Source organism: Plodia interpunctella, chromosome 13, assembly GCF_027563975.2.
Source record: "Plodia interpunctella isolate USDA-ARS_2022_Savannah chromosome 13, ilPloInte3.2, whole genome shotgun sequence".
Classification (NCBI taxonomy): domain Eukaryota; kingdom Metazoa; phylum Arthropoda; class Insecta; order Lepidoptera; family Pyralidae; genus Plodia; species Plodia interpunctella.
In genome coordinates, this window is record NC_071306.1 from 10,191,554 (window position 1) to 10,217,025 (window position 25,472).

The 25,472-nt window shown below is 35.7% G+C and overlaps 1 protein-coding gene across 3 annotated transcripts in view; it reads left to right on the forward strand.

The window, feature by feature from the left end:
• The window catches only part of Dh31-R (Diuretic hormone 31 Receptor), a 97,556-nt gene that overhangs the window by 24,230 nt on the left and 47,854 nt on the right, over nucleotides 1-25,472 (forward strand). For 2 of the 3 annotated variants that reach the window (XM_053753908.1, XM_053753906.1), the window contains exon 1: nucleotides 17,071-17,244. The exons of the other annotated variant lie outside the window; for it this stretch is intronic. The gene's annotated coding sequence lies outside the window, so the exon portion shown is untranslated. Of the gene's footprint in view, nucleotides 1-17,070; nucleotides 17,245-25,472 lie in introns of those variants that run through there. 3 annotated transcript variants of the gene reach the window in all.

Genomic DNA, 25,472 nt, shown 5'->3' on the forward strand with positions numbered 1-25,472 from the left:
AAAACGGAATACCAGATCATCTCTAATCGAGATAGGATTTCTCTTGTAAAATGTTTATCCCAATGTGACCAACTTCATTAGATTTGATCTTAAAAGCCAGTGTATGTTCCAACCTCATCCATGTTCCGACCAACTTCATTAGATTTGATCTAAAAAGCATTTTAAAATTCAGCTAAATATCTAATTGGAACGGTTTTAATTACCGCTGGGAGACTGATGTATATTATTAATACATTTATAAATATTATCACGTTTTCTATAGAGGTATGCAGAGACTACGGATCAACACTCTATAATAATTTTCTCTAGTATCTTTAGTCTAGTAATTATTATCACGCACTCTGGTCCGGCGAAAATCTACTTTTAATAAACCTTTCAAACACAAAGAGTTCTCTTAACAGCACAGGTGCAAACTCGTCTCTACAGCAGGTACTTTAAAAGATGAGTCTGTATTCCCATCTTTGATTATTTCTCCCAAAACCTCTGCACGTCTGCACGTCTGCACGTCGTGTCGCCGTGTACACGGTCCGCTTGAGAACTAATGGCGTCATCTCATCACGATGTTTACGTTGCAGGTGGGCCGGACGCAGGGAGTCGATAAATATAGAGGAGAATTATTAAAGTTTCATAGTAAACAAGGATAACTTGTTATTTTGCCATATCTGACATAGCTGAATATTATTCAAATTGGTACAAATTACTACTATACATACATACTATACATACATTTTGAAATATAGAGTTTATACTTATTTTAAAATATATAGACTTTTAACATTGAAATTAGGAATTTAAGATATACATAAACGATATGAGAATAAATACACTAGAAATTACTCAGCAAGAGAGATTCTTTTAAATATTTGTTATATGCTTTTTTACAAGTTTTCATTTAACTTGCAATGTAACTATGTCTCGGATGGAATCTTACAACTAAATTTTGAAGCAAATATTATATTCAACCGATAGAATTGAAATTTTGTACACACGTTTAGTTTGACCATGACCTGATAATGCACCCAGGAACGGCGACAGACGTGAAAACTTCCCGACGGTTAACTGAAAGGACATGATTTTTGGTCGCACATTGAAAGCAATAAGATCTCTCTGACAACAATAATAGCTTGTGTCAAAACTAAACTAGATGATATTTTTGAAAAAAACTTATTTAAAAGATACTTTCGTTTTTATTCTAGACTTCTTACTCATGAGATTTATTATCTGCCTACTGTAAAAGTTTCTTCATGAATCAATCAACCTTATCAGTGACACCAAAAGCGAATTCTGAATTTTTAGCCAGGAGGTGATTATCATTCTAGAGCCGGGGCTATCTGCAACTTCATGTTCGATCTTGACATGGGTGGCCAAAGCTAGATTACAATGGGAGATTAGATACTAGGACGGTTAGTTATTTTTTATATAAAATATATTTCTTTTATTAATTTGACTCTCATCTCTGTCTTTTTCCAATATTTGTCGAAGTATGTAGAAGAGGAAAAAGTAATAAAATAATCACTAGGGCGCAGGTTTTGAAACAAAACCTCCGTAGGTATGTGCTACAAGCACCCGACTACTCGTACCACACGCACCCAAACAATAGTTATTATTGCTCGCTCAGAATTATCGCCGCAATACGAGTGTGTATGTTAATTGAGATTTATCATCTGTGGTTCATTATCTCGTGTAAATACCGCATCCGATCTGTGATTACCGCCGCGTCTATATCACAGAGGAGCCAATTTAGATACACTAATATCTTTATACATTATTGGCTTTTAGTTGCGGCTTTGCCCGTATTACTTTCCAAGGGAGTTCCCTTGGAAAGTAATACGTTATGTTAAGATGAAAGGTATCCACCCTGCATCGGCAAGAGATAACAAACAAATATATTTTCAAATTTATAATATGTTAATTGGAGTAGTTAGGATAATAATAGAAAAGGAACTCAATGTCGCAGTGGTCAGCGCGCTCGGCCTGCCCCGCAATCACTGGCTAGTGCTAGTGGATCTTTCATAAAACTCACGTTTGACGTTTTTCTTACAGAATGCGAATTTGCACGTCATCTCATACATATTTGTCAAAATTCCGGAATGAGTTTAGTTCAACTCGCCGACGCACCCGCAAGTGTAGCGCTAGTGTTCGAGTGAGTTTTACAGAATGCAAATTAGCCATATCCGCGCGAAATCCGACGTGAGTTTTTTGACGTCTCATACAGAATCGAAACACTGAGATAGCGGCGGTTATGTCTCGGTCACGTGTATTATGAGCTCCTCCGTGCTTCGGAAAGCACGTCAAGCCGATGATCCCAGTTGTCAAAATCCATCAACCAGCATTGTACCGCGTGGTGGGTACTCTATCTCTAAGATTAATCAAAATTATTTATTTTGAACTGAAAATGAAAAGTATATGTAGTACTTGAAAAGAAAAGTATCTATTTAATGAATCGAGTTAAAAACCAAAGCCCCAATTTTTAATTTTAAACTAAACAGAGACGAACTCCGCTACGAGCTACGACTACGAGTAATCGTAGCAGTGCTACAACTTGTCTAGATAATACACAACCTGAAACGTCTCGATGTGTATTTGTTAGTTTTATGTTCTAAGTTACATCACTTAATATTAGTGAACACGCGATAAACTTTCAAACTTCTAAATCGTCGTTGACGAAATTGGCTATTAAATTTGGTCGTTGATTATACCGAAAAAACACACGTAAGTACATACTTAATTTCAAATTGAATATTAACAAAAATATGGAAAGACATTTTGGACGATTTCTTAAACCTCGAGGATTTCCTGACAAACAGTCGTTTCCTTACCTCTAATGGTCAACACTAATTTGATCGACCACTCGCCTCGGCAACGCATCATTCGGCTGGTAAAGTTCTATCTTGAAATATATCATATTGTAATTTTAAAAGCATTTTAAAATTCTAATATTATAAAACTTTTGTGCAACACAGTTTATAAGTATATCATAAGCCATTTTAAGGTACCTACTGTTGGGGTTTTACATAATACAGTCTGCCACAGAGAAATCTGACGGCCCCGCGATTTGAACACCACCATTCTTAGGGGGTCAGATTTCTCTGTGGCAGACTGTACTACAAACATGCAGAAAAGTATCGTTATTTTTTATAACCTCCGCCACAACCAGTCCCGTCCGCTATCCGATTATCTATCCGATAACATTTTTCTGCAGTTCTGAGTGTGTTTTGCCCGCTTGTGTTTGTGTCTATCGGAACCGCAATACAAGCTTAGTGTGCTCATTGAGTCGTTGCCGTTAAAAGCCCGTTGAGAGCAAAGAGGTGTTTTAATAATAATAATACATTGACAACCATTTATTATTATTATTAAAATACCTCTTTGCTTTTTAACCCGTCAAAATGGTAACGATAGTAACTTGTCGGCCGGAATCTTGCGGTGCTGTCGATATCCCGCGCAACAAGTGTGTCGGCGACGCGACCCTCGTCAGCGCCGGTCATTACGGAGATCATTACGGGACACCGGGTAACCCTCGCACAGTCGGGACCAGGACCGGGATCGGGACGTGAGAAGGAAAAACTTGAAAGCTATATAATAACTACTCTTTGAAATTTTGTTTGAAATATTCTCCTATTCTACTGGGTTATAGCAGCAAATAAAATATTTACGCATTCAAAAAGATTTTTCCTGATTACAATTTTCTGTTATTTTTCTTCAGGATTCGTACATGAAGGAAGAACTTTGTCTATTCTCACGGATGACTAAAAACAGAGTTTCGAAAAATCTTTAAACAAGGTTAATCTGTCTGCTTGCTGCGGAAAAAATTATAACATTACTTATCTTTCGTGGAATTTAACAACTTCGCACAAAAATCCTAAGGAATTACGAGTAACTAGCGTTGTCCACGACAACAAACAGTCGACTTACATGTAGGCTGACACGCGTCGTGGCTGAGAAGCCGTGAGGCTGAAGGAATTAAACTGCCGCACACACAGACACCTATTTCAATTCGCTGGATTAAAACGAAAGAAAACCTGATGGTCTTTATTTTATAATGTGTTTTCTTAGTGATGATTTCATTAAAAGAATAATTAGGGTTTCATTAATTTGAAAAATGAGAATTGAACATGATATTTTTGACGCAAACTCTTATTGTTGTCTAAATGATATTGCAACGTGTTGAATGCCATTCTAAAATCATGACTGCGCAGTTGTTGATGAGTTCCCTCGTCGGGAGCTGACTTTGGGTTTACCAGTAGCTCATGAGTATCATTATAATATATAGGGCGTATAGTGCGTGTGGCCCTAGAAAGAATAGGACCACTCCATATTTTCCCGTGGATGTTGTACGAGGCGACTAAGAGAACAGAAGCCTTAACAGCTGATAGGCAACTATAGCATTCCCAAAGAGGGTTGATGTCAGGCGGGCGGCCGGTTGTAAAGTAGCCAAATCTTCCAAATTTAATGGCAATTTTTTTACACTATCCCTGGGCTAAATCCTACTAATGTTATAAATGAGAAAAATTGTGAGGATGTATGTTTGTTTATACTTTTTCACGCAAAACTTACTGTACTGTACTGATTGTTATGAAATTTGGGTAGAATAGGTTAGGGTACTTTTTATCCCAAAAGCCCTGGGGCGCAGCTAGTATATAATAATACCAAATTTTATCGTGTCTGTGTCCCATAGAGGTATGCAAATCTATGGATTTATATTTGAAATTTCTTGTATAAATAAAGTAGTGGGTAGTCAGCATGAAGCCTGTCCAGTGGCTGCGGGTCGCTGCTCGCGGCGGACAATAATTACCGCATTCAATAGCAGTCCGGATAAAACTCCTCATTAAACTGTTTAATCCTTCGAAATGAGCTGCTTTAATTTGAAAGCGGATTGCTACTAATGAACTTGGCTTTTGAACCTTGCAATGCAATCTGATTTTGTTTGAGTAAACATATTATGCGAGTTATTTATAAAAGATTATTATTTAATATTTAATATTTTATTGCACAATATTACAAATACTAGGTATGTACAATGATTTAAAGCGGTTTAGCTTTCTGTGTCAGTCAACCACTGGGCCAGACAGAGGTAGATAGTGTTCAAAATTTCAATATTTTTGTTTTGTTTAAAACTAAGTGGCGGCTCTCCGAAACAGATACACACAAACACCCATCCTCACAAATTTCCAAAGTAAATAATAGTTTACATTATTTAAATTATTCTTCTTGGTTTCTTTTTTTATTTATGTACATTATACAAATATAAAAGTTACGTATAGGAAACAAAGAACTATGAACCCGCAAAATAAAAATGGAAAAAAGAGGAATTGGCGTGTAATAATAAGAAGAGATTTATTATCCTATTTGAGACGAAGAAGTCGGCGGCGGCGGAACCAAATTGACGAAAAAAGAAACATCTTGAAACATATTGAAAATAGAAGAAGGAAAATATTAGGACAGCTGATACGACACTATGCTTTCTTCAGATATATAATGGAAAGAAAGGTGAAAGGAAGAAGAGGCCCAGGAAGACCAAGATATAGTTACACCAGAAATTAAAGAAAAAGTGGGTGTGGTGGTATCGTATCAAGAAGTGAAGGAGTAGGCTTTGGAAGAACAATGATTGGGATTCTATCGATAAGAGCCTCGCTCTTATAATTATATACAATATAATACGGCACATACAATTCAATTAAAAATATATCCAATTACACGTATTATTCCCGTGAAATGTAGCCAAGGAATGTGTGGTTTGAGAAATATGAAATTAATAATTCAGTAAACCAGTTAGTTTCGCCCCAAACAGGATTATTACAACAACAAGGACCGGTGCGGTTGTTTGTAACTCAATTAGGCAACCTTGAGCACTCCTGTTGTCTTTACGTTTAATTGGGAATATTCAGAGCTATCTATCTATAACTTATGGAGAATAGCAGTTGGGATATTCTGTGTTTTTTTTTTCACTTACACTTTTCATGGTTTGGCAGTACGTAGTAGTAGTTTTGGGGAAGCTACGGTAAACTAGTTTTAGCCGTAGATTTATTTCTTTCTTTAAATCTCTTTAAATGACGTAGCTTAGCAAGGGAGTAAAGCAACGAATTACTAATGTAATGAGAGAAAAATATTTTAATAATACCAGCAAACCCTTTTATCTTTCGTACTAGTTTCAGTTTCAAAACGTTAAAACGCTAACGACGAGACTGGAATATGAGATGAGGGTCCGGCGAGATAGCCGGCCGACGACCGGACCTGCCGCAGAAAATTATAAAATATAGAAATGTCAACGTTACATTTTATCGCGGCCTGACTAGCCACAAGAGACTCTCAAACAGAGATGGGTTTACTCCCAGTGTTTTCCCAATTTTTCTCAAAAAGTCGGGCGCAGACTCAATTTTTAGAAGTTGCATTCTATCACGAAGCCTGGGGATCAACTTGGGAGCGGAAGGCTAATTTTGAGGTTTCAGTTGTGATTTTGCTCCCGGTCTCTTGACTGACGTCAATCTCCGTTTAATCTAGATGATGTACACCTGGTCGTGGGAAATAACAAATGGTAGTTTACATAGAGAACAAATGTCAGGTTATACAACTTGTGCCGGTTCTGTCCTGGCAGAAGAAGCAATCCCGAAAAGTGCTATACGTGCCAAAGATCTTACAAGTTGAGAAAAGCGGATCCTGTTCTCCGATGCTTTGTTTCTGCGGATTAGCCGGGAACGCGCACAGAAATAAAGAGTTAGTATATTTATATTGCCGTATTATTCCGAATTCCTTGGGGCCTCGGACCGCTTCGTTAAATTTTAACTATTCCTGTTATTTAAATATTTTACTGAGGTTTCGGGAGCGCAGGCTATTTTCATAAACATGAGAGGCTAGGGATGGTTATGGAGGTACATTTTGTAGCTTAATTGTAATCATTGTTCAAAATGTAAAAAAAAGGTTCAAGTATCTCAGTGTGGTTTAGTATAACAGTTATAGTGCCTATTTTTTTTACTAATTACGAAATATTTTTTTAACTTATATTACTAAGAGAATCCCCCCGAACACACCGCCCTCGGATATTGCAAATAATAATTCAAAAGCAAAATAACGAATACTAATTATATCCAGCTGTAAAACATAAGCTGTTAAGTAACAATATAGCAAAGATATAAACCCATTCGTTCGAAAGCAACGACAGTACGTACGCGTTACTTCAAAACACGCACCGATAAAAAAATAAAGAAATCAAAAAATAATTTAAAATCTTAAAATAGAACTAAATCTTTATCAGTCAAATGTTTCTGTTCACTAGTGAAGATGCCAAACATACACAAAACATTCAAATAAACGAGACACATGTTGCTGGTCACTGTGACATGTGTTCCTGTCTAGATTATAGCTCGTAATGTGAACTAATTCGATACATACTGTGCACATTAATCATCGCTGTAGCAAATCTGACTAATGTCGAAACTGACGGTGTTTATTGCCAATTCATTATATTTATAACCAAATCATTATATTGCTATCATCATAAATAGAATATTAATCCATTAACGAACAATTAGTTTAAGTTTAACCCCTTCTTTTATTGATCTGAATACAATTAAAAAAGGTTTTAATATTTATGTAAATGGTAATGAAAACCATTCCTGAAGCGGTATTAGGATGTATTACGTGTTGACGACGTAATTCCCTCGTGAAAATAATTAGTATATATATAAATATATAGGGTAAAGCTATCCATAGATGTAGTACAAAATGTATAAGTACTCTGTGTATATAGTTTTATTAATATTCCCAATTTAATTACTTTAGAAACAAATATTGACGCAATAACTACATTTAGTTTAGACTAGCTTTGGCCCGCGTAACTATATGGCTTCGACCGCTCATGACTTATTATTTTCAATATCTCTGCTTCAAGACGGTGCAACGCGATGAAACCTATGTTAGATTTTAAGACTGTCCGCTAAACAACTGTGAAAACCACAACAAATTCCAACCAGTAGATTTGCGCGATGCGCGAACTAACAAATAAACCCACAAACAGAAAGACAAAAATTGAAAAAAAAATAGTCTTGGCTTCTGTTAGTGTCATAAAGTTCCCACCATAATTTATTTTCTTTAATATCTCCTAACAGACAAAGCTCTCTTCAGTTTTATTATGTGTATAGATCTGCCGTCAACAGAGTGTTCCTGCTCGTAGCAGTAATTAAAATCGGCTTATTGTAGAGCAGACAGATTAAATTGTTTCAATTAAAAAAAAACGCAGACAATTTGATGATGCAAAAAAAGTTTAACGAGTCTGACGATTTCAGAGCACAATGCATTTAACATCCCTGAGTGTTTTGTGAATTTAAATAAATAAATAGACATCCCTTCCTCTTCATAGGGACAGTGACAGGTCCAGTGGATATGGACTCTTATGATATGAACTATATAAAACTACTCAATGTCTGCTGTGAGGCTGGATCGTAATGATGTTCAAATATATGTAAACTGCAAATGTAAGCATGATTTAGAGTATGTAATGTATATTATTACATTTAATGAGACGACAAGGGCGCAGCCGGGCGGGGCAGCCCATTTCCGCTGTTAATTAAACAAAGCTTAATGAAAACAAATGAAAACGTACCCAAACGACAGCAATCCTGTAATGTACTGTACTTGCTAATTGATTGCGCGGGACTGCGATGACTCGGCTCACCTGAAGTACTTTCACCATTTGCCTGAAACTTGTATTGATATTTAGGGTTCCGTAGCCAAATGGCAAAAACTTCATGTCCATGTACCATTAAGTACATGTAACTGATGGATGATTTTTTTAAAACATCATAGCATTGTGTGTCCACTGTCCAGGCATAAACCGGTTACGGAAGCACATAGTTGATAAAGACGCCTTCGTAAACATTCTCCAAAAGTACTGAGGTCAACCAGTTCTCGCTTCTTGTAGATTAACTTAAACCATTCCCAATATCTGCTACCTTTTCTATTGAGTCTCCTGAGGAAATGTCACGGTCATCTTGTGCCATGACAAAATTAGGCCGCCAGCACTCCTTCGCACTCCTCCTCTCCTCCGGTCAGCGTGTCATGTTTCCATATATTGCTGGCCCAGACGTGACAGTCCTATTCCACTTCTCAGCGCCTTAGTACTATGTAATGGCAGCCTCTTGGATTCATCATACTACTAAAGTTGGTTGGCTACGGTTTTACGACCGGACTTAATCCCTTAGTCACTTCATTAGCCTATCCACAGGAGAATTGGAGTAGTTCTATTTTTGGACAGAGCAACGCACCCACATCAATAGAAGGCAATATACATAATTAATAATGTGAAATATTGTGAGAACTTAAACTTATGACTGCAGGGTATATAGACAAAACCGATAACTGCGTTGGTTTAACTACTCATCTGTACATATCTACGTAATATTGAAAATAACTTTCAAATACTCAAAATACATAAATATATCAAATAACATACACATATTTTATAAATCGAGATAAACAAATAACTAATTTTATAAGGAACTAATAATTCTTATGTGTTAATTCCAGATCATAAGTTGACAGTGTTACCACTGTACGATATGTAAAAAATATAACAAGTTGTTGTTAATTAACGTATGGTTTTGACAGCAAATAAACGCTAATTATAGCAAATAAACGCGAATTATTTATTTTAATGAAATTTATTGAAATATCTCTTCCTATTTTATTGAACCAATCGAGCCGAAATGTTTTTACTAGCTATAGGTATAGGAAGCCTTTGAACAAATACAAATCTGGTAGGTACTTGTCAAGTTCTTTCCGCGCACCACGAAAATTGTTTCTTCATTTCATAATAAAAGCGTTCGTATTATTTGTAAAAGTTAGCGAAACATTGGATTACCATTTCTTATTACGTACAAGAAAATCGTTTTAGTACATCTGTTCTAGAAAAATGTTGTCTACCTCGACACTATAGAAGTTATCTTTACAAAAGCTATAGGATTAGGTACATCCATATATAAATTTGGCTTCACAATACTTCATGCAGTACCCAGCAGCCTCATATATGGCTTGATACGCAGTAGACTGTACGCTGAGGAACTCAAACCAGGCGCTACAGAAGCAATTAAAGTAATGGGTGTACCTTCCTTATTGGTGACGACGCCGCGCCGCGCGGTTTTCAATCGGCGGATTCGGTTCTCAATCGTGCATCATTATAGTTACTATATCTAGTTTGAAAAACAGCAATTAACTTTAATTTATGCAATCCACGCAGAAAATTATAGTTTTCTTGACGCCAATACATAGAGAGAGTATCAGTAGACACGTGATATGCAATGATGGTTTATTCCAATTATGTAAGTATGCTTTTCAGATTTATTTTGAAAATAGAAGTGAGACAACTTTATTTTCAAAATAAAACTTAAAAGCTTTTTAATTTTTTGAATCTATGTCGAGGGTAGCGTTATGTAATTTCCGCAGCAAAAGAGCATGTAGCTTGAAAAGCAGTAAAAAGTGAGATTAACGCGCGTGGACCCTTTACATTCCTCAGACATCTGCTGAGCATCCGCAGCGCGCCGCGAGTAACAATGTTGACTTTCTATCGTTTGAAAAAAGATTGAAAAAATTACACCGAAGTTATTTTTGTGCGCGGAACAACTGCGGTCTTTAATTTTTTCAATTACCTTGATCTGATCTATAAAATACAACACGCATTCTATATTCACCATTTTACAAAGATGCATGACAGAGGATGCAATTTTACAACTTCTGTGCGAGTGGAACTCTAATGTTGGTGTTACGCGAATGGCTTATTTAGTTGGCGAACACGAGCTCATAAATATAGATTATATTCGTGTAAATTGAGTTTTATATGAATTTTTCATGATTTATTTAGCGCAGGACTCGAGACTTTGTAGATTTATAAATAATTCGTGAATTTGTTACCGAAAAATTTAAAGTGATATCGAGTATAAATGTCAGTTTTTTTAAAATTTACTTATTTACTCAAAATTTGGTTTGTATATAAATTATTATATTGTGTTAAAGAACACTACAAACAAAACATAGGAATAATACTTACAAAGAATAGGTTAGACTAACTCAATTAATATTAAGTATAGCATAATAAAAAATAATAGATAATATCTAAATTACATCTTACAAAATTTTACTAAACAGATATCAAGGTAAGTAAAACTATATAAAAGCTTTTAAAAGTAGCATCAATCAGTTTATTCCCGCGGGAACTCTCGTCAGCCGATGCTAGAGTACCGCGAAAGAAATCCATTTCAATTCCATCTCGCGCTGAGATAAGCCTATTAAAGGAATCCCTGAAGACTGGCCGAGGGCTGACAATGCGCGCGTATTGGATGAAAATTACCTATACTTTATTGTAACGTTGATTGTTAGATATTCTTCTCTTTTTAATCCCTTACATGATTGATGTAACCTGAAAATAATAGGATAATAAAATCAAAGCACTGCATTACGGTCGTCACTTGAATAGAATATGTAGGTTTAGGTATGAGTTCGCGCATGCAGTACCTACGATAAATCTGTGGTCTTGAAGTTAGTAAAACATATTCTGATTAGGTTACTTTAAAAGTTTTTAAAAAGTTTAAAGAAAAAAATTATTTTCTTTTTTTTGGAGAATTTAAATAAAAGCTTTTTTAAAAAAGTTTTTTTTTCTTTTAATTTTTTGACACAAGCTTTTGTGCATGACCAACAAATTAATATCCGTGCTGTAGATCGTTTGAGGAAGATCAAGCTCGTAAAAAGGGAAAGGTCCAGGCTATCGAGAAATAGAGAAGTATTATATTATATATTATATGGTCAACACTCACCGAGAATACTTGTATATTATATTTTAATATTCGTATTCTAAGCATTGCATTCTAAGGGTTAAGAGATAAACATGTATGTTTATCCGTTGTATACATATACATTGTTTTAATGGTATGTGACAGACGAATATACATATATATAGAGAATATATATATATGTATATATTTCATAGAGTAAATAATAAAAATATGACATTACGGACTTCGTCTTGAGAGGCTCATGGAATCTGTTTTCAAGTTTTTAATCTAGTTGCAAGTGTCGCCGAGACTGGGAACTTCTCAGGACACGTCGCTGGTTCAGCTTCCTGAGGAACTGCTGCCAGGTCCGCCGCGGCCTAGATTGAAGGCGTGCACTTTTGACTGGGTTTATTGGCAATTTATTTATTTGAACATTAACGTATCGTGTTCTTTTTTATTTAAGCTTTGTTGCACAAATATACAAAAGAAAAGACTTAATGCTAAAAACATTATACATTCAGTCACAGCGTGTGTGAGCCAAATATTGACTCTAACAGAAGTACTATGTGGGTGCAAGATATATACTTACATAAATATTTAAATATAAATAATACGGTACATACGACTATACTGTACAGTTTACTTCTACAGGTGGACGTATCATATTCACACTCTGTAAGACGACGGCCAGGTCGGAGCCCTTTCATACGTCGCCTTGTCGTTACACAATAGAAATAATGCGATAAGACCCTTGTCTCATTATAAGTTGTATAAAAATTATAAAAATATTGTTGGAATTTTTCTGTGATCGGAAAGTTAATACTTGAACTCGTAATGCTTCATACGGACCTTTATATAAATAAAAATATTTTTCAGATAGGAATACATATAAGTGTAGAAGAGGGCGGCTTTCAGGATCTGAACAATGGAAAAAAAAAGATTTTTTATCTTTTAACCCGAACATGTAATCCGAAACCAATATACGAACATAAGACTAAATATCCCAAGTATACAAAAATAATTAAATGAATAAAAATGAGAAAATAGAATTTTAAAAATTTGAAATTTAAATTTGAGTGCCAATGTTGACTGAAAAATTGGTAGAGCACAGCGCTAGCTACAGAGCTGCCGACATACACAGCGCGGAGCGTTCTACGTCGTAGCCGACATTGTTACGCTGGTATCATTTTGATAACAACATCTGTAATAAATTGTACGTTAATTTTAATTCAATGCTTTGACTTCGACTATATGGACTCAAAATGTGTTGTGAGTCGGATTTATTTCAATTTTATTATTGTTAGTATTCCATAATCTGCCGAAGGTACCTATTTGTACTTTCATATGTATTGCGCCTGATATAAATTAATGGACAACACTCAAAGGCCCACACTTACCTTGTTCCATGGGTTCGAACACAAAATACAGAAACGGACACATGACACCCACGACATACATAGAAACATTTTTTATCTCGTCATCATGATGGCCGGACCGCATCAATCATGTAAATGCGAATATTTTGATGTCTTGATGTCCCGGTGGGTTCCTGGATAGTGCTTCCAGAGGTCAGGCTTGTGGACAAGAAAACGGTTGCATTACTTTAGTACCACAGGGTTCATTTATTTTGTTTTTGACATGATATAATTAAAAGTATGGTAAACCCTGTACTCTGAGTTATGTTAATGCGATATTGCCTTTACCTTTAGGCGACATTAATATAGTCCGACACTCGTGCTAGCAATGACATTTTGTATGTACCTATGTACACCTTTGTTTGCGCTCATGATTGAGCGGGCAGTCGACGGGAGAACGAATGAACTACAAATGATGAGGTATTTATATATTCGTTAAGACTGCTCGCCTGGTTAATATTGTAGGTGACGTCAGCTTTCATTGATACCGCCTTAAATTATATTTTGATTAAATAGGTATATAATTGAGCAGAAGATTAGTGGCTGTTATAGTTAGCGAATAATTATGCTGGAAACGGGATAAATGCATTTTAAACAATTCAGGTACTAAATATAAAATGGTTTTGGTAATAGTACGTATACGGTATACCTACTTAATAAAATTTGGAAAACAAACAAATTTATTTGAAAACATAAAGACATTATTTATGATTGCATCATTCCGACTAGTGACGTCAGCATTCGTACGCAGTGATCAGCACATTGTCCCAATGAAGAAGAGAAGTGCTTCGCTAAGAACTTTGTAATCATAATAGGATGTCTACAAGCATGAAGCAGCTTCACCGTGTGGCGGACAGTATACGAGGGTTGAAAGATAACTTCGTATATTTTTTCGTACGACAGTAACTACTTATACGCAATTAAAAAAAAATGTTTTAGTGGATAAAGCTTGTAGAGGTAACAAACAAATACAAAAACTCGCTTTAGATAAGAAGGAGACAGTTAATGAGTCAAAAGTACTTGTCAAATATTTTAGAACCTGCGTCCTTCCGATCTCAATCGAGTTTCTAAACCGCGTGACCACCGCGCCGGTTCAATCAGCGGGAATAAAGGATTCAGTATCGATCGAATTAAGGAAAGCTTAGCTCCGTGCTCAGGATTCAATTTAGATTAACGTATGAACCGAAGTTAATTATAGCTATGGCTTACATCTGTGTGGTTTAATTAATTTATTTTAATTCCACGATCTTAAAAGCTGTGTAATTTACTACGCGAGTGGGAAAACCTAAAGCCCTGTTATAAAATGAAATCGATTTCACGCCATTGCTGTCCGCGCAGCACCAGCAGGTAACACTCGGAGCGAAGAAAATACTGCGACTGGTGAGGCGTCATTACGATAATGTGATCTCATTCGTCTAGGCTGAGTGACGGACTCATTATGCGTAATAATATACACAACTATTTTGATTTATTTTTTATTTATTTCATTATGCAAAATATAATAAAAGTTATTTTAGTCCCCTTTGGGTTATTGGAATTGTGATCGGATTCAGAAGGAAAATGGAAGAGGGAAAATGTTAGGACACTTGATACGACACGATGCCTTCTTCAGATGTATTATAGAAAGTAAAGTGGAAGGAAGAAGGGGCCCAGGAAGACCAAGGGATAGTTACACCAGACAAATTAAAGAAAAAGTGGTGGTGTCGTATCAAGAAGTGAAGGAGTTGGTTTTGGAAGAACAATGGAAGGGACTCCACCGACAAGAGCCTCGCTCTTTAATTACTTGAAGGCGCATGATCATTAAAACGACTCTTGTTTTCAACTTGGTGACAAGAAGCCGGAAACGCCTCAACGTTACATATGAAAGTTTGAGCATTGAAATTCAGTTGCTTTTTAACTATATATTGTTTAAAATATAACACGACATACCACGCACGTACTGTAACCGAAACCAAGTGGGAAGAGGCATACAATAAAAGTAACAATTAAAAATACCTTTATTATAATCGGATTTATCTGAAATTTTATGTAAATACATATAATCTGCTCATAAGTAAATATCAAGCGGTGCAATACCGATCCCTCGCGGCCTGTCTGTTCTGCGACGACAACGGACATCGAAGACGAACAAAATCTAACGATGGGACAATTTAATTCGCCGTCAAATTGTTCCGCTGATTGCTTCATTTATATTCTGCGCCTGTCAGGACTGCGTCAAAGATACTATGATTTGGCAACTGCGGACACTTAGCGCCTAGATCTGTTGCCGACTGCACATTTCCTCATCTTAATAGTAGGTAGTTCTATTTTTTTTAATAATAATTAATTATAAATAATAAAGAGATTCCAGCACGTCGCCGCTCGGAAGGGTTCCAAGACGGCAGCATTACCCCTTTGAACTATTATGGCAATCCTTTGTGTAAAGTAACTGCCAGCCCTTGGATCGCCCGTTACCTCACGCAGACGCGCTGAAATCTCAAAAGTAAGTAGTTCTTACATGTTGAAGGTCATTATAAATAGATCTATTTACTCGCCAGGCATGGCTTTAGACCCGACGGTTTTGATGATGAGTGACCACGAATACATCTTTAAACTGATGATCAAATCAATTACAATTAACTTAAATTAAACGATTTAATTGAAGCATTCATTCAGAAATTAGTAATTATAAGTTCAATTATATACAGCTATAATGTTTCATATCACCCGAGACGGCTAATTCTAGTTAGAAACCTTTTTAAAGATATAAAAATCTATATTGCCTATAGTCACAGGGTCTCACACAGTCATCACCAAACTAAACACGTCACGTAAAATTCAGAACAATAGTTGGGTATTACGTCTGACATGCGCTTGTAATTTGTACAATAAACAACCAATAAACCCGCGGAAAATTTCTAGTCATTATTGGGGAGGCATCATAATGATGAGGTTACTACCGAAAATCAATACATCCTTAGCCAGTTGTGTGTGTACTCAACTCAACTAGTGACACGTCCCGGAATCATACGAATAGCTTGCAAGTATGTACAAAGAACGATTGAGAAACAGAGAGAATTATGTATAGATTACATTATTACGTTACGTTACAGGAGTAAACAACGTAGATGCAGGTTTACATGAGATCCACTAAATGTAAAAGCCTACATCTATTTTGTTGAAAAATTAAATCCTTGTGGTGCAAAATAAATAAATCCTTACAGCACTACTTATTCATACATTTATTGCGGTTGCATGATAAGCAGAATGTTTCAACGTAAAACATTTTTGATGACAATCATAAAAGCAAACTTCTACTTAATGTATTACTGAGCAGTTATATTTTGATGTTGATTGCATTATTTAAACATAAAGTTTTATATGTCGATGTGATCTTTAGTTAAAATTTAAATAAGTAGGTACTCACGTATTATTAAAGAAAATAAATGATACAAAGTTTAAATTCTATGTACTTAGATGAGGGTCCTAGGCTAATATTCCTTTCAAATTGTATTACTACATTAAATTGCCATTTTTATACTACTAAGTAGGTAATAGGTGTGAATTGATCACCGCAGCCTATGGACCTATATCATCAAGTTCACTATAATAATTTCAGCTTTTCTCTGCGCACTACATACATCTTTGGGGCCTAAATGCCATAGGCCTTTTTTGAAAAAGATGATTGATGATTGATGAAAACAGGAGGGAGGAACAAGCTGCCTAACAGACTCCATTACAATTTAACATTTCCTGTGTCATAAAAATAAGTAGAAATGACTATGTTGTGTGATAGTATGAAAAATTAAGTCCCTTCAGTATAATTTATGTAGTTATAGATATTAGTATGAAACCATTAGGTATAAAAATGCAGAAACAGTTACCACGAGCGGTAGCGACAGCGGTGACGCGAGCGGAGCGCCGCCAGTCAGACACCGCCCGCCAACCACGACGCGCGCGCTACACCAATTCGAAAACTTTTTCTTCAGTTCATTTTTAAAGTCAGCTTGTGAATTTAATTTTATAATTTAAAACAGTGAAGTAATCTGTGATTTATAAACTACTAGCTCTGTGATTTTAGCCGGCTTCGTTCGGTAAGTAACTAAGTTTAACACACCTGTTGCTGCAGCGAATGTTTTATGGCGCGTATTTTCGTATTGAATTTGATGGTTTTTAAAGTAGGATAATATGTTTCATCAAAACAATAATAATTGCTGCAATATTCGTGAAATATTTGAGTTACTTCTGCAAAATCTACCTGGTTTATGGCCCCGTTGGCCTTTAAAGTCAGTTTGTATGATCAACTAAATATTATAGTTTCTTATTACAAAGTATTTTAGAGAAATCCGTTTTTGAAAATAGATGCACGATTATTTTCCGAATCACATACGCGTATTTAACTGTAATGTTTTTCTGAAAATGTAATGATATAAATGAACGTAGGTACTAAAAGAAGTACTTACTCGCATTTTCATTCAACGTCATTTTCATTATAATTTATACAAAATTATAAAAGGATTTAGCTGTTATTATAAGCTAATTTTGTTAAATTGACTTTAATGAAAATATATTTCTGTACATCAATGAAGTTCCATTCTTCATTAAAATATGTGGATTAAATAAACAATGGAATCTTAGAACAATTTCTAAGATATAAAAATCTTTGAAGATTCCATTCGAATTACATTCCAATTTATTTTTATACGAACTGTTCACCCGCGACTTCATCAGCGTAGAATAGTTACCAATTAAGTCGTCTTTTCAACGTAATTTTCATAAAATTTTTCACCCCCTATTACAGCCTTATGTAGGTTGATTTTTGAAAAAAATATATTAGCCTTCGTTTGAACATGGGTCTTTAACTACATACATACCAATTCATCAAAATCAGTCCAGCGGTTTTGCCGTGAACAGGTAAACAGATTTTCGCATTTATAACAATTATTAGTATAGTACCTATATAATATATGATAGTATGGATGACAAAGCCGCAACACGGTTGTGTGCCTGTGGACATAAACTTGAACCGTTTTATAATTGTGTTCCTAGTAAGATAGCATTGAATTACTTTAGTATAACTATGTTACGGGATATAGTTATATCCCTAGAGATATAATTATATACCGTAACACAGTTTTACCAAAGTGATATATTCCCTATCTTGCCAGACATATAAAACGGTTCACGTTTAGTAGTGATATCATTATGTTACTGGATTGAGTTTAATGGAATATTAATCTGCCCTATCTATATATTGCACCTGTAGGTTTCGTCTGTTTCTGTGCCAAATATCATCAAAATCGGTCCAGTTGTTTTTGAGTTGAATAAACTTAAAAACTACTGGACCGATTTTTGTGACAAAAATAAATATTTTCTCTTTAAACATACCTGGTCGAATGCATTACATTAAGTATATTAATTGTTCTTTCTGTAAGTGGCTGTGGTGACCGACCACTTCCCAAGACAGGACGTAAGTCTTGTTTAGTAGTTTTAAAAAATTGAAATAGATGTAATTTTTTGTACGTTTCTTGAGCAAAGCAAATTAGTTAAAACGATTTTTGGGTAATTAAGAATGTTAATGTAAATTTCATCATTATTTCGACGACCCAACATTTTATATTTAGTGAATTTTCTATCATAGTTTGTCTTTTGCAGCTTCAACACCAAGAAAAAGGATATAGTTGTGATCATATTAGGATTTGTCTTCGGAAGAAGTTGCGCTTCGCGAAGCACGCGAAGTTCAAACATTTACTACGTGTTACATACTCACAATAGGCCCTACAACCCATATCCATGTAACTGAATCTGCTTCTTTTATAATAGTTCAATAAACGTCTGAAAAAAGGAATGGAGTATTTCCCACGAGTATAACCAAGTCTATAAGACCCAATTTACATGTCTTTATTAGATTGTTAAGAATATTCTAACACATCCTCAGGAACCCTCGTCAAAGGTTTAATTACTAGGTATCCTGCGAACACAGTACGTCAACCTCATTACTCAATACACGACGCCTTCCCGCGGGGCGCCGCCGTATTGTTTAGATCAAAAATAAGTATTTCATGCTCAGGTGGGAGGCCCTAGCCGCGCCTAGCGCCTATTTTATTATTTATTAAAAGCGTTCACTAATATGTTTCATTCGGAAAAATTTAGTTATTTTTTATGTTATAAGTACACTAGCAGCCCGTCCCGGCTTCGCTCGAGTAAAACCACGGGTAAAACCATAACAAATCTTTCTCAGAAATCACCCTATATAGATAATCAGATTTAATTCAAAATAATTGAAGTTTGAACTTTAATTATTTTCGATTCTAACCATTAACAGTAATACTTATATTTACATCCCTACAGATGATATACTGCAACATATATCATCACTTAGCTAGTCATTACTTAGCTAAATGCAATTGAATGCTTAATGAAGTCTTCTTATTGCGAAAGAAATTTCATTTAGACGCGCCATTTCTAAATACCGTCCCAAACTTCTGCGTCGGATGTCTCGAAAGCTTTAACAATTTCAACTTTCTTCTTTATTCCAACCCCGTGTCTTGACGTTTTTGATTCGGGATCTCGAAGACGAAAAATCCATAGATGTATAATAAGCTAGATAGCTTATGCCGCCGGTGCATGCAGTGTGCTTGTATGCATGTGCAGTTGTGCATGTGTTTCCTGTGTTTTTAAATCAAAATACTCTTTCTCTAATCTTCGCTTGTTCCTGGTCGCATTCGGAGTGAAGCCCGAGGTCAACGTAAAAAGATTTGGCTATGATTTTACAACCGGACAACTGTCAAGGCTATGTGTCCCTTAGCTATCCATATTGTGCGACATACCCATGGCAAGATATGAAGTGGACCACTCTAATGACTAGTGCACTCTTAATTCTACAGTATTTCCTTATTTAGTGAAGAGGCGCTATCTAGCTTGACATAAGTCTGTGGAGTAATCCCATCTTGTGTCCAAACATTATGCGAAAACTTTGATACTTACAACTCGAGCGTAGGTTTATCAAACCATTTCAATGTAAGGAAATCACTTTGAAGATTATCTACCTCGTTATATACGCAGGTACCTCGTCATCTTTTATAAGTCTTCACTTGTAAATATATTATTCTGTGATATAATATTATCAAATCTTCTTATTATATAGACAGAACTTAAGCAATCCTACCCTTGTGATCCCTTTTCTAAATAATCTTATTATGTTTTTGCCATTTAAGCAAGTGCGGCAATTGGAAGCATCCACATGGAGAGAGCTAGCGGTATATGCAGAGGGGTTTATCCAATAAAATGATTTGTCCAAATGTTATGTGAGGAATCATTCCTCTACTGCGTACAATAATATTTGCTAACCCGGAATATTATGGTTCACTTTCTTTTTTCTGACTTTTATACAAATACGAGTTATCGATCAGGTTTTGATATGATTTCAATGTCTTATATACGAGAGAACACGTATCTCAAAACCTTTGAAGTCTTATATTCTCGAAAGTATATAATAAAAAAAAAGAAAATATATACATAGTATGTACAACTGTACATTGATAAAATACATAATTATTCGTTACATTGCATTTGTATCTACGAATTTAGAAAATCAAGTTAACACATCTGCCTAACAAAAATACAGAAAAGGTTTGAAATAACAATGAATCGCTGCCAACCCATGCCGCTGCTCTGTGATTCCAATCTCAGATAGCGCGGCCTTCTGAGCTCTCGACGAAGATTCGCACAGACTTTTGTTACAATAGATATTGCATGTGCACTTGTATCATGTAATATTCTAGTCTCAGCCATGAGGAATACCTCATGGCTGAGGGTCATGATCACTATTTGGGATTTACCACACACAATACATTTCTTGGCACTATCCATGTAGTGGTTTGCCATTGGTTTCTTCGTTTTACACACAAGTTAATAATCGACCGGATTGTGCCGGATTCCTTACGATGTCTTCCTACACCGGAAGCAGGTTGTGGTCGATGGAAACTATTATAAGTACATGAATCAGATTGGTATACAAACTCATATGGCATGAGTAAAATTTGAACCTGGGACCTTTTGATCCATAGACGGGCATTTTAACCGTTCCTCCATCACCGCCTAACTCATGTAATAATTGAATGTCTTGCATGTATCAATCAATTAATGAAAGGCGGCAATAGTTTATAGCCCTTCATTTACACAGCAAATTGGTTGCAACTGCAGTAAGTCGTCTTGAAAACAAGGCAAGTAATAAACAAAATAATAAACAAAACAAATATGAAGTCTGTTTATATTTTTAAGATGTTAGCTCCCGTGGGAATTTTGAGATGAAATGTAGCCTATAGCAATCTTGGATAATGTACCTTTCTAATGATAAAAGAATTTTTGAAATCTGTTCGGTAGTTTTGGAGATTACCCGCCTCAAACACAAACTCACAAACCCATTAACTCAACTCTTTATATAATAGTATAGAAGTATAGATATGCAGGTATATGCGACATCTAACCTAATAAATATTTATGGATTGGTTCAAGCCGATCATTGCATGAATTTTCATCACATGAATCCTTTTCGACCGCTTGATCACAAATCTCAGACATAAATATCTTCGCAAATTATACGTGGGCACTAAATTACATAACATGCGCACTGATGATTATAATTTGTGTTTTTGGTTAGTGGTAGCTGTCGTGGCAGTGATAGAAAATGTTATTTCTTTTTTTATCGTGGCAACGTTGGCCATCAGTATCCTCATAAAATTTGACATTTATATCTTTAACAGGTAATGGAATACGATACAGTATTATTGTTAACATAACCTCGTTCCTAAACCGATAATAATTTAGTAAGATAATGTAGATGTTAAAACGTCCGGTCCTCTAAATCAAATGCTCCGTCGATATCCTTGTTCTGCTCCATTAGCCTCATTATTGCTAGGCTCTGTCTCCGGCCTTCTCCGCAATCAACGGAGACGACGCCGACGGGTGTCCATTCCATTCTACCTTAGTCATAATCGTGTCTCAATGATGTTTAAATTGTAGTATTTTCACTATAAAATATTGAGACACGACTTGATTGACTGTGTGTTGTGGGTGTATTTTGCTTTTTGAAATGATAATCCTGTGTCAACAGTAAATCTATTGCGACCCTATGTCTAAGCTTAGCGAGTACGTTAACAGAATCAACGCTTGTTTTATAACGAATTTTATGTGCATTTTGACATTATATAATTACAGTCAAAGTGAAATCGCTCTTATCAGATTATAGAGCAAAGACGGTCTTATTGGTCGTGAATTTAAAAAATAATAATCAATTAATATGCTTGTATTTCATAAAGACATAATGTGATAGTAACGCCGCAGTAAGATCTCAGTTGGTTGTGAAATTAATGGAACCAATCCGACACACCCGAGTAACAAACGGTTGGCGGGAAAAAAGGTTCATTAAATTAATCCAGGAGTGGAGGGGGGGAGGCGTTGTACAGGGTATGAGGGAGAGGGGACGTTCAGGTCGCTGGTCTTCGTTTAATTCACAAAGTTCACTGAAATATGCCATGGCTTTCCGCGTGGCCCGGCAGAGTTTAATTTCTTTTTAATTTCGCTAATTGAATTATTATTTCAATGGATTTTTTACGAGTGAATGATAAGAAAAATATTATAGACGTTAATTTTTTTAGTAAAGTAATAAATAAAATCTCTTATTTGAGCGATTTTTCAACCATAAAGTCCGCTTTGCTGCATGTTCTTAATGTACATAAATTCAATATAATTATGACACGAAACTGCTATGAGTAAATAATGAAACCATACGAGTTTCTAAACATGTCTCTGAATACATACATAGGTACAATGTTGGGTTAGTAGCGTATAGTTACAACTATTGTACAATATACGAAACATGATTTGGTACATTGATTTCTAACCCATTCAATAAGAATAGCTTTTCAACATTTGTGAAAAATGTAAACATTTTCATAGGAAATCCGCGAGACGGAAAATATGTCTGAAGATTGGAAGTTCAAGCGAGAGATTTCTGGCGCCGGCGCTCTAGGATGGTAAATTTACTCTGTGACTCGACGTGCCTGTTGAGGCGAACATGACGCGGCGTGCACACACCTTAGTTACGTGGACGGAGAGGGATAAACGTGAAAATATTCCGTGAATCAAATTTAATGTCTTGGCGTTTAACGAGTGATACCATAATACGGTGGACTTTAAAGATAATAATAGAGAAACCAATTTTAAAATTTTCGCGTTTCATTATGAAATATAAATAATAATAAGTAAGTATTTTTTTGATACTTTTGCGGTGGTCTCTATCGATCTACTTCTGACTAAGGGTAATGTAGAAGCTATCAGCCCTTTGCCTTTTTTGCTCTTGAGCCAATATTGAAAAATAAGGAATAAGGAAAATAAGGAGAGCGGGACTTATTTTGAAAAATAATAAAATTTAAAATGAAGGACTTATCGAATTCTTTTTTCCTCCAATTTTTATTTTACAAAATGGGGGCCATAAATTTTGTGTTAAGTATTTGTTGTGGGGCCACAATAAATATTCTAATAAAAAAAATATAAATAAAGTTACTTAAGGGTTTGATAAAATTGTTCCAGTTATTCTTGGATCTTTAGGACATCAAAACTTCGAGGCACACAAGATGGAATATCCTCTGAAAACATTGCTATGCATGAGAACTGCCAAGTGCAAGGCGACGGCGCTGCTGTCGCGAGCTAGGACGCATGGCTAGGGTTGCAACTTGGCGAGATATATCAAAACTACATCGTTCAAATTGTAAAACTGCCTTGTACTAATTTTGACTATATTTTAAGGATTTACTTATAAGTGAGCCTGGGCTGGCTACATTTACAGGATGCAGGAAGTAAGGTGGGCTAGAATAGCAACAGAATTGGTCCACGCTGGCTGGCGATGAAAAAGAATCCATCCGTCCCAGAACAAGATGGTCGGATGATTTAGATGCGACAGATAACAACTGGAGGAGTTACGCAATGGACAGAGACGGGTGGCGAAGTAGGTGGGAGGCCTTTGCCCAGCAGTGAGACACCACATGCTATTAACATAATATAACATAATATGTACTTATAATATAATTAATATATAATTTTATACAAATTCATTCACGAAATAAATGAAGAACTAAACAACAAATAAGTAAATCTTTTTCTATGCTCTCTATAAAAAATTAAGCCGATTATTTGGGGACGTTTTTCTCGCTACAGTTCCCACGCCCCCAATCTCGTAGAATGCGCGTGTCGTAAAGATCATATAAACTACTGCCATAAAAGGAAAACTTGATATTTGCTTAGGTCTGGTATTGCGAACATAAAAGGATATCAATAGTTCTTCAGACACTAGGTACAGGTTTCCTTACTACTTAGTTAGAACTTTTATTTAAAATTTCAATAAATAAAATATAAATATTTACATTATGATCGGTTCATGTATGGACATGTATGGTTTAAAGGTGTGCTCGACAGAATATTACGTGGGGCGGAGTCGGGGTCAGGAAACGAATGATGCATTTTCACGGAGCTTGAGCAGCCAATGTCGTGGCATAGATAATATGTAAGCCATGTAAAAACATGCCTGCCAAAAAAATACGAAAAGGTTAATGTGGGAAATCCATCTCGCAGACTCCTCAAGCAGCCGGCGGACGAACAGACGACATGACTATACTATAAGGGTTCCTTGTTTACTTTGTAACGTTAAAAAGATTATTCATTAAAAAATCTTATTACTTTTTACATACATTTTCAGTACGTTACAAACTACTAGCGATTTCTGTACAAAACTGAACATTGTACAATTTTTGCCACAGATTCTCAATGTAGCCTTTTGTTTTAACAAGTGGATATCAAAACTCCAAGTTACCTGAATAGGTAGCTAACTCACCGATATCCTCAACGAACAGTAGTTTTCTCTAATCTCGACAGGCGTATCGGGAGCTGGCCAGCCTGATAAGACCTACACTACAGTCTAGATCGTACTCGTTTCCGCCTCTGTAAGGAGAGCGACCTCGTGACCTGTTGCAAACAATAAACACTTCCCGGTTCAGAACTGTTTGTTCCACACAGCGTTGCGTTCCGAAGAGTGAAGGTAAAAAAAACTAACTCATATTCGAAATGATATATTCCACGACTAGTTTCAAGCGAAGTAGTTTTTATTACACCCACAGAAAGAGGAGCCAGAGGAAAATTGTCGCGCGAAAAATCTCACAAAAACTATTCACACCTACACGTGTATCAAACCTAATCTTCGTGATCGTTTGCATGGAAGAGTTGTGTGCTTACTGTAAATAAATATATTTTCTCCTATATATATATA